Source organism: Pristiophorus japonicus, chromosome 1 (assembly GCF_044704955.1).
Source record: "Pristiophorus japonicus isolate sPriJap1 chromosome 1, sPriJap1.hap1, whole genome shotgun sequence".
Classification (NCBI taxonomy): domain Eukaryota; kingdom Metazoa; phylum Chordata; class Chondrichthyes; family Pristiophoridae; genus Pristiophorus; species Pristiophorus japonicus.
Genome location: NC_091977.1, coordinates 259,032,457 through 259,043,561, shown reverse-complemented (window position 1 = coordinate 259,043,561; position 11,105 = coordinate 259,032,457). Strand labels below are relative to the sequence as shown.

At 47.1% G+C, this 11,105-nt stretch overlaps 1 pseudogene; it reads right to left on the bottom strand.

The window, feature by feature from the left end:
• Nucleotides 1–482: 482 nt before the first annotated feature.
• On the bottom strand, nucleotides 483–601 carry LOC139278481 (5S ribosomal RNA; annotated as a pseudogene).
• Between the last annotated feature and the right edge of the window lie 10,504 nt (nucleotides 602–11,105).

The window sequence follows — 11,105 nt, the reverse complement described above, 5'->3', positions numbered from 1 at the left end:
CTTTTGGGGGGGGTGAACAAATAAACATTAGATCGAATGCCCCCCGATCTGGGGGACACTCCAAATACTATTAACTGCCCTCTTTTTTTTTGGGGGGGGGGTTTTGTGATTTTTTTGGGGGGCATTAAAACCATATAATTTACAAGTGCCCCCTATAAAAGGGGAGGGGGGACACTAAAACCGGCAAATAAAACAAATTAAACTTTAAAACATATAAAATCAAATTAAAATTTGGTTGCCGGGGGTAACGATGCACTCCAGTCTCTCCGGCGCCCACCTCTCGTGGAAGGCCGCGAGCGTACCGGTGGACACCGCATGCTCCATCTCCAGGGACACCCTGGCGCGGATGTACGCGCGGAAGAGAGGCAGGCAGTCAGGTTGAACGACCCCCTCGACCGCCCGCTGCCTGGACCGGCTGATGGCACCCTTGGCCGTGCCCAGGAGCAGTCCTATGAGGAGGCCCTCGGACCTACCCGCTCCAAAGCCGACTGCACCTGGTATTCCCAGGCGGTCTCCCATCCAAGTACTAACCAGGCCTGACTCTGCTTGGTTTCCAAGATCAGACGAGATCGGGCATTTTCAGACTGGTGTGGCCGTAGGCGGAGGAGTAGATCATCCAGCCATCGCAGAACCCACCTGATTTTCATCCGATTGCAATCAGTCGGATGTAAATCAGTCAGGTTCTACAGTGGGCAAGTGATCCACACCTCCAGATTATCGCCAGGCAGTGAAGGTAAAAATGACCCCCGATAGGTCAAAAATGTGGGAGAATATTGTCTGTAGAGGGTAATCGGCCGAGTCAAGGTGGATGAGAAGGATGAATATTCTGAAGTTCTACTTCATTACATTTGGGGATCAGAGACTGTTTATATAGAGTGTAAAGAAACATCTGTCACATGTTCAAAAACCTCTCAGCCTTCCCTTTAATGTGAGTCATATCACATGATATCCGGAATGTATATTGAAGCAAAGTTCCTTCTCACCAAACCTCCAGACTTGACAAAATGGGCATCTTGATAGTTTAACTGTTAATCAGTTTAACCTGACGTCCTGCCTTAACATTACAAAAAAAACAGGATGACCTCGACAATCCCTGATAGTCAACGTGACACTACTTGGTCCATTGTTCTGGTCAATCCCTGTAGCCATCCTGTCTGCTATTTTCTACTCCCATTGTCCCGACTAATCTCCAATATTAGCATATCCTAATTGGACAATGGTCTAGAGATATGATGATTGACTTTGATGGGACGCCGATCAGAGTATGTTCTCTCAGGAGAATCATCATCATAAGCAGTCCCTTGAAGTGAGAATGACTTGCTTCCATGCCAAAAAAGGATGAGTTCACAGGTGTTTCAATGAAGGACCAAATATTCCAGGTCCTGAACTGCATCCGGAAGCATGGAAGATCCTGTGTGTGGATTTTAATAATGTGGGGTGAGCATTGCACACCAGCCACCACACGGGCTTGACAGAGCTAGGTCTTGGTCCAGTGGCAAGGATTATCCAAGACGGCTGGAGACCTGCTCTGCTGCACAGAACTAGTGTGCCCACATATCGCAGTGTGGGCTGGCCCCTGGGCTCCTGGCCCCGAACTCGCGTCTCTCCTGGGCCCAATCACATCCCTCTACAGTCTCTCGCCACTCCTTCACCCCAACTTTGTTGCTCCTGCTGTACCTGCCCACACTCCAATCACCGAGCTGGACCTTGATGACGTCGCTCTTCGCTCGCCCTCCTGCACCAGCTCACACTGCTCCCTGAAGTAGTATGCTTCCACGCTGCTCCCGGCCCACCGCACCTCCACTCCTTTTATGACCCCAACTTGCCGCTGGTGTTCTCACGCAGGTTAGAGCCACCAGAAGAATAACTATGTGGGGTTGACTCCATGATGAGTGTATTGTATTGTACATGGTCTGTGGAAGGAGTGCGATTGATTGGCTAAATGGCCTTGATAGATTTCTTGCTTTCCTATAAGATTATGTATAGCTCTGTGCATTTCCCCACTCAGCCATAAAGGGAACTGTAGTGCAGTTCTTAATTGGACATTTTAACTTGGGTTTTTGGCTCAGATACACATCCAAGCAATGTCAGAGCTAAGAGACCAGGTTGTGTTACTAAACAGAGTGAAAAATCAAAACTTTATTTTTAGTTCAAACTTACTGCCAGCAGCAGTCCTGAAAAATGAAGCTGCCCCCAGCATACACCTCCTCGTTATAGAATCATAGAATAGTGCAGCACAGAAGGAGGCCATTCAGCCTATCCAGTCTGCACTGGCTCTTTCAAAGAGCAATCCAGTTAGTCCCACTTCCTTGCTCCCCATATCGCTGCAATTTGTTCCACTTCAAGTATTTATCCAATTCCCTTTGTGAAGGCTACTATTGAATCTGTATCCACCACACTATCAGGCAATGCATTCCAAATCCTAACCACTCACTGTTTTTCCTCATGTCGCCTTTGGTTCTTTTGCCAATCATCTTAAATCTGTGTCCTCTGGTTATTCAGCCATTGGAAACAGTTTCTCTTTATTTACTCTATCTAAATCTGTCATGATTTTAAACACCACTATTAAATCGCCTCTTAGCCTTCTCTGCTCCAAGGAGAGCAACCCCAGCTTCTCCAGTTATTCCAGTGAGTTACTAGCTCACTGTCAGGTTGCCAACTCTGGTTGGAGGCATTCCTGGAGATTTGATCACGTGACATTCTGTTCACATGACATCTGACCATGTGATGCCAGATCACATGACATCCAATCACATGATCAAATCTTTATCCCCTTCTCTTTGAAATGAAGTTTTAGTCTCTACCTCAATAGCCACATGTGGTGAAGGATCCCACGGTCTAATACTGCTCAGTTCAAGAGGCTTCCTCCTTGTTTTCCCCATTGTTTCTTTCAGTGAGAATTTTTGGTTCCCTAGTTCCCCATTTGCCTACCAGTGGAATTAATCTTTCACTATTCACCTACAGTGAAGTCCCCCAGGTTTCACTTAGCCCTTTATTGGCTGCTCCTCTCTCAGTGTCGCTCACAATCACCACTTTGCTGCTGTTGCTCCCGCTCTGTGGCAAATCATGTTCCCCAGTCTCCCCTAGCACCATTTCCCTGTTTCCTATCTCCTCAAACCCCCATTCCCCAGTCTCCCTCTCTCCTCGACCCCACAATTCCTCAGGCTCCCTCTCTCCTGTCAAACCCCTATTCCCCAGTCTCCCTCTCTCCCCCGAGCCCCCATTCCTCAACCTCCTTTTTCCTCTAGCCCCTATTCCCCTTCTCTCCCTGAGCCCCCATTCCTCAGTCTCCTCACTCCCCAAGCCCCCATTCCTCAGTCTCCTCTCTCCTTGAGCCCCCATTCCCCAGACTCCCTCTCTCCCCCAAGCTCCCATTCCTCAGTCTCCCTCGCTTCCCGATCCCCCATTCCCCAACTCTTCCCGCGGCCCCATTCCCCATTATCCCTTTTCCTTTAGACCCCATTCTCCCTCTCTCCCCAAGCCCCCATTCCCCATCTCTTCCCTCCACTCTCAAGCTCCCTGATTCCAGACTGAGCAGCAGCTGGTAACACACTCATTGGAAAATGATTCAGATTAAAATTAACACGGTTTAACCTCATTTCGACTCCTGACCTCAGACTGACAGTTATTAACCATTTACAGCACCTCACATCAGCATCTATTGTTGAAGTGGGCACTCTGGGGCAGGAAATTTAAATCGCTGATCTCCCGGGCTGCTGGAAGCAGCGCTCAGGTCTTATAAAAATCTGCTGGATTGCTTTCAATAGTCACCAGGTGATCGATGCCGATTCCGGTAGACTCCCGGCCAATTCAAGAGGGTTGGCAACCCTAGTTCACTGTCTCCTGTGCCTATATTTCTCTAGCTATATTTATAAATTACCCACGATATTTCAATATGATCTGTCTGTCTTTAATTCAGTAACTATAATTAGGGCCAGAGGCACTGCAAGCACGGGCAGGCCCAGTCTGGGAGCGCAAAGGATGGCCTTGCCAGAATTTTCAACATCAGCTCCTTACTAATTTAAATAGGTCCATGCACGTGTACAAGAAATGTATTATTTAAAAGGATGGGGCTGGAAATCCAGTGAGGTAGTAGCTCTGAAAGTGCCGCTACTTACCATTAAAGGGAAAGGAATCTTTCTGGATGTGGCAAAACCCTCTTTGTATTGTGATAGGAAGTGATTGCTGTTTAAAAACTCCAGACACCTGTACCATGCTAACTAATGTCTGGAAGCACAGATGTGGAGAGAACTTCTTTTCATTATGATGCTTTGGAAGTGCCGTTGCAGTAGGTTCAACAAAGGAGGGTGCCTATTTCTGACACAGAAGGCCAGCCTCTTGTTAAAGCAGAGCAACAAACAGCCTGGATGGAGGTGGTGAAAAGAATTAATGAAGAATTAATGAAGAATTAATGAAGTCTCCCCGATCTACAGGACCTGAAGGGATAGGTGCAAGCAGTTTGTGGTATCTGGTTCTCCAATACCGCCATAAGAACATAAGAAATAGGAGCAGGAGGAGGCCATTTGGACCCTCAAGCCTGCTCCGCCTTTCAATAAGATCATGGCTGATCTGATCGTGGGCTCAACTCCACTTCCCGGCCTGCTCCCCATAACCCTTCACACCCTTATCGTTCAAAAATCTATCTATCTCCATCTTAAATATGTTCAATGACCCAGCCTCCACAGCTCTCTGGGGCAGAGAATTCCATATATTTACGACCCTCTGTGAGAAGAAATTTCCCCTCATCTCAGTTCTAAATGGGTGACCCATTATTCTTAAACTCTGCCCCCTAGATCTAGATTCTCCCATGAGTGGAAACATCCTCTCTGCATCTACCTTGTCGAGCCCCCTCAGTACCTTATATGTTTCAATAAGATCCCCTCTCATTCTTCTAACATCCAATGTGTATAGGCCTGACCTGCTCAACCTTTCTTCATAAGTCAACCCCTTCATCTCAGGAATCAACCTAGTGAACCTTCTCTGAACTGCCTCCAATGCAAGTATATCCCTCCTTATATGGTGTGGCTTCAGAAGGACTTCCCTGCTTTTATACTCTATCCCCCATGCAATAATGGCCAATAAAGGCCGAGCTCCCTAAATTCATCCTACAAGAAGAATTTAGGGAGCTAGGAGCAAATTAAAAAGTAGGACCTCAAAAGTAGTAATCTCAGGATTGCTACCAATGCCACGTGCTAGTCAGAGTAGGAATCGTAGGATGGCTCAGACGAATACGTGGCTTGAGGAGTGGTGCAAAAGGGAGGGATTCAAATTCCTGCGACATTGGAACCGGTTCTGGGGGAGAGGGGACCAGTACAAACCGGGCGGTCTGCACCTGGGCAGGACCGGAACCAATGTCCGAGGGGGAGTGTTTGCTAGTGCTGTTGGGGAGGAGTTAAACTAACATAGCAGGGGGATGGGAACCTATGCAGGGAGACAGAGGGAAATAAAAAGATAGCAAAAGATAGAAAGGAGAATAGTAAAAGTGGAGGGCAGAGAAACCCAAGACAAAAAACAAAAAGGGACACATTACAGAAAAATTCTCATGGAGCAAAGTGTGTTAAAAAGACAAGCCTGAAGGCTCTATGCCTCAATGCGCGGAGTATTCTGAATAAGATGGACGAATTAACTGCGCAGATAGTAGTTAACGGATATGATATAAATGGCATCTCGGAGACATAGCTCCAGGGTGACCAAGGCTGGGAACGCAACATCCAGGGGTAATCAACATTTAGGAAGGATAAGCAGAGAGGAAAAGGAGGCGGGGTGGCGCTGCTGGTTAAAGAGGAAATTAATGCAATAGTAAGGAGGGACATTAGCCTGGATGATGTGGAATCGATATGGGAGGAGCTGCGGAATTCCAAAGGGCAGAAAACGCTAGTGGGAGTTGTGTACAGACCACCAAACAGTAGTTGTGAGGTTGGGGACAGGCACCTTATTACGAATGCTCTTCGCATTGAGATTCAGAGCCTTCAGGCTTGTTTTTTTAACACTCTTTGTCCTTTTCGAATTATGTTGTAATGTGGCCCTTTTTGATTTTTGCCCTTGATTTCTCTGCTCTCCACTCTTGCTTTTCTCCTTCTTGCCTTTTGCTTCTGCCCCCTTTTGACTTCCCTCTGCCACCCTGCATAGATTCCCATCCCCCTGCCATTTTAGTTTAAACCCTCCCCCACAGCACTAGCAAAGACTCCGCTAATTTTTTGGTGTTTCGTGTACAAGGACCCCCAGGTCCCTCTGTACCGCAGAATTTTGTAATCTCTCCCCATTTAAATAATAATCTGTTTTTTTAGTTTTCAAATCAAAGTGGATAACCTCACATTTTCCCACATTATACGCCATCTGCCAAATTTCTGCCAACTCACTTAGCCTATCTATGTCCCTTTGCAGATTCTTTGCATTCCCCTCACTTATTTCCCACCTATCTTTGTATCATTAGAAAATCTGGGTGCATTACAATCGGTCCCTTCATCCAAGTAATTAATATTGATTGTAAATAGTTGAGGCCCCAGCATCAATCCCTGCGGCACCCCAGTAGTTATAGTTTGCAAAACTGAAAATGACCCATTTATCCCGAGTCTCTGTTTTCTGTTAGTTAGCCAATCCTCAATCCATGCTAATATATTATCCCCAACCCCGTGAGCTTTTATCTTGTGCAATAACCTCTTATGTGGCACTTTATCAAATGCCTTCTGGAAATCCAAATGCACTGCATCTACTGGTTCCCCTTTATCTACTCTGATCGTTACAGCCTTAAAGAAATCCAGCAAATTTTTCAAACATGATTTCCCTTTCATAAAACCATGCTGACTCTGCTTGACTGCATTATGATTTTCTAAACCTGCTACTACTTCCTTAATAATGGACTCCAGCATTTTTCCAACAACAGTTGTAAGGCTAACTGGTTTATAATCTCCTGCTTTCTGTCTCCCTCCTTTCTTAAATAGGGGCATTACATTTGCGTTTGTCCAATCTGCTGGAAACTTTCCAGAATCCAGGGAATTTTGATAAATTGCAACCAATGCATCCACTATCTTTGCAGCCACTTCTTTTAAGACCCTAGGATACCAGATTAAGTTTACACCATGTTCGAATATCTTACTACTATTGACGCATAGCATGCATGGCATAACCAGAATTTATAACCTGGAGTATTCATGCCTATTATGTCTGAATAAAGAGTCTGACCAGATACTGTGAGCTCAAAGTAAAGTGTAACCTTAGTTTTTTATTGCAGGTCTCCAGAGGACCTCTCCAGCCTGTGGGATCCCTTGGGACTCCAGGGGATGAGCCCTCTGGTGGTTACACAAGGTATTTACAGGTTTACATATATAACAACACTCCCCCCCCCACCCCCCGCAAAGTCAATAGTATAACTATTTACATGGTCAGTCAATATGGGGCCTTTCTTTCCCTGGTTGATCGTCTCGGTGCAAATGCTGGTTTTGGTGAATCATTTGTTGCGCCCTCTCTGGGCAGCTGTGCAGCCAACCTTGCTGTGCTGCCTGGTGTGGTGAATCCTGCTGAGCTGCTGCGGGTGATTGGTTCTGCTTCGTGGTCAACTGCTGTGTTGGTTGCCACTGGTGTGTGTTGGGGGGGGTCAAAGAAGGTAGGGTTTAATGTGGGTTGCTCTGGATAGTCCATGGATCTGAGTTTGATTTGGTCCAAGTGTTTCCTGTAGATGAGTCCATTTGAAAGTTTGACCCGAAACATCCTACTCCCCTCTTTGCCCGCAACAGTGCCAGGAAGCCACTTGGGACTTTGTCCACAGTTCAACAAAAATAAAGGATCGTTAATTTCAATTTTGCATGACACATTTGCGCTATCATTATATGTACTTTGTTGAAGCCGCCTGCTCTCTACCTGTTCGTGTAGATCAGGGTGGCCTAACGAGAGCCTTGTCTTAAGTGCTCGTTTCATGAGCAGTTCAGCTGATGGAATCCCAGTGAGCGAGTGGGGTTTCGTGCGGTAACTAAGCAGGACTCAGGATAGGTGAGTCTGCAGTGAGCCTTCAGTTACTCTCTTCAAGCTCTGCTTGATGGCTTGTACTGCTCTCTGCCTGACCATTGGATGCTGGTTTGAACGGGGCAGATGTAACATATTTAATCCCATTATGGGTCATGAACTCTTTGAACTCGGCACTGGTGAAACAAGGCCCGCTGTCACTCACAAGGACCTCAGGCAGGCCGTGCGTGGCAAACATGGCCTGCAGGCTTTCAGTGGTGGCAGCGGATGTGCTTGCCAACATTATCTCACATGCAATCCATTTGGGGTACGCATCTACAACCATGAGGAACATTTTACCCAAGAATGGGCCTGCATAGTCGACATAGACCCTGGACCACAGTTTGGAGGGCCAAGACCATAAACTTAGTGGCACCTCCCTGGGTGCATTGCTTAACTGTGAGCATGTGTTACATTTGTGCACGCAGGACTCTCAGTCCGCATCGATACCGGGCCACCACACGTGGGATCTGGCTATCGCTTTCATCATTACAATGCCTGGGTGAGTACTGTGGAGATCACTGATGAAAGTATCCCTGCCCTTTTGGGTACCACTACCCGATTACCCCACAGAAGGCAGTCTGCCTGTACAGACATTTCATCTTTGCGCTGCTGGTACGGCTTTATAGACGAGGGGATTAAATGTAGTATCTCCAACTTTGCGGATGACACTAAGTTGGGTGGCAGTGTGAGCTGCGAGGAGGATGCTATGAGGCTGCAGAGTGACTTGGATAGGTTAGGTGAGTGGGCAAATGCATGGCAGATGAAGTATAATGTGGATAAATGTGAGATTATCCACTTTGGTGGTAAAAACAGAGAGACAGACTATTATCTGAATGGTGACAGATTAGGAAAAGGGAAGGTGCAACGAGACCTGGGTGTCATGGTACATCAGTCATTGAAGGTTGGCATGCAGGTACAGCAGGCGGTTAAGAAAGCAAATGGCATGTTGGCCTTCATAGCGAGGGGATTTGAGTCCAGGGACAGGGAGGTGTTGCTACAGTTGTACAGGGCCTTGGTGAGGCCACACCTGGAGTATTGTGTACAATTTTGGTCTCCTAACTTGAGGAAGGACATTCTTGCTATTGACGGAGTGCAGCGAAGATTCACCAGACTGATTCCCGGGATGGTGGGACTGACCTATCAAGAAAAACTGGATCAACTGGGCTTGTATTCACTGGAGTTCAGAAGAGAGGGGACCTCATAGAAACGTTTAAAATCCTGACGGGTTTAGACAGGTTAGATGCAGGAAGAATATTCCCAATGTTGGGGAAGTCCAGAACCAGGGGTCACAGTCTAAGGATAAGGGGTAAGCCATTTAGGACCGAGATGAGGAGAGACTTCTTCACCCAGAGAGTGATGAACCTGTGGAATTCTCTGCCACAGAAAGTGGTTGGGGCCAATTCACTAAATATATTCAAAAGGGAGTTAGATGAAGTCCTTACTACTCGGGGGATCAAGGGGTATGGCGAGAAAGCAGGAAGGGGGTACTGAAGTTTCATGTTCAGCCATGAATTCATTGAATGGCGGTGCAGGCTAGAAGGGCTGAATGGCCTGCTCCTGCACCTATTTTCTATGTTTCTATGTTTCTATGTTTATCTCTTCCTGCATTTCTAATGGGACTCTGGACCAGCTCCCGTCAAGCACACAATTTTTTACTAAGGACAGTAAGGGGACCTGGCTCATCCAGGTTCTAATCTGTCGGGCGGTAACGGGTGATCGCTCACTCTCGAATGCTTCCATTACCATGACTAAATCTGCGGGCTGTGCCATTTCCACCCCTGTGGCAATGGCAGTCTACTGAGAGCATCGGCACAGTTTTCTGTGCCTGGCCTGTGGCGGATGGCGTAGTTGTACGGGGACAACGTGAGCGCCCATCTCTGGATGCGGACCGATGCATTCGTATTTATCCCCTTACTTTTAGAAAAGAGGGATATCAGTCGCTTATGGTCAGTTTCCAATTCAAACTTGAGCCCAAACAGATATTGATGCATTTTCTTTAACCCATAAATACTCGCTAATGCTTCTTTTTCAATCATGCTGTCGGCCATCCCAGCCTTAGATAGATTTCTGGATGCCTAAGCAACCAGATGCAATTTCCCAGATGTATTAGCTTGTTGCAATACACACCCGACACTCTATGACGACGCATCACATACTAGTACCAAAAGCTTACAGGGATCATACAACACAAGCAATTTATTTGAGCATAACAATTTTCTAGCTTTTACAAAGGCATTTTCTTGGCTTTTACCCCATACCCATTTGTCTCCTTTATACAGTACGACATGCAGTGGTTCTAACAGTGTGCTGAGACCCGGTAAGAAGTTACCAAAGTAGTTCAGGAGTCCTAGAAACGACTGCAGCTCCGTCACGTTCTGTGGCCTCGGTGCGTTCTCGATTGCCTCCGTCTTCGAATCGGTGGGCCTGATGTCATCCGCCGCGATTCTTCTCCCCAGGAACTCACTTCAGGTGTCAGGAAAACGCACTTTGAGTGTTTTAACCTGAGCCCCATGTGGTTGAGTCAAATAAAAACCTCCTCCAGGTTCTGCAGATGCTCGACTGTGTTCCGACCTGTAACCAAGATATCGACCTGGAAGACCACCGTGCGCGGGACCGACTTCAGTAAGCTTTCCATGTTTCTCTGGAATAGCGCCGCGGCTGATCGAATTCCAAACGGGCATCTGTTGTAAACGAAGAGATCTTTGTGCGTGTTGATGCAGGCGAGGCCCTTCGATGATTCCTCCAGCTCCTGCAGCATGTAGGCCGAGGTCAAGTCCAGCTTCTTGAACGTCTTTCCTCCCGCCAACGTCGCAAAAAGGTTGTCTGCCTTTGGTAGTGGGTATTGATCCTGCAGGGTGAAATGATTGATAGTTACTTTGTAATCACCACAGATTCTGACAGTGCCATCTCCCTTGAGGACTGGAACAATCGGACTGGACCACTCGTTGAATTCGATCGGCGAAATGATGCCCTCTCGTTGAGTCGGTCCAGCTCGATCACCACCCTCTCTCTCATTATAAACGGTACTGCTTCCGCCTTTTGATGGATGGGTCGTGCCCCCGGAATTCGATGGATCTGCACTTTTTCTCCTTGGAACTTCCCGA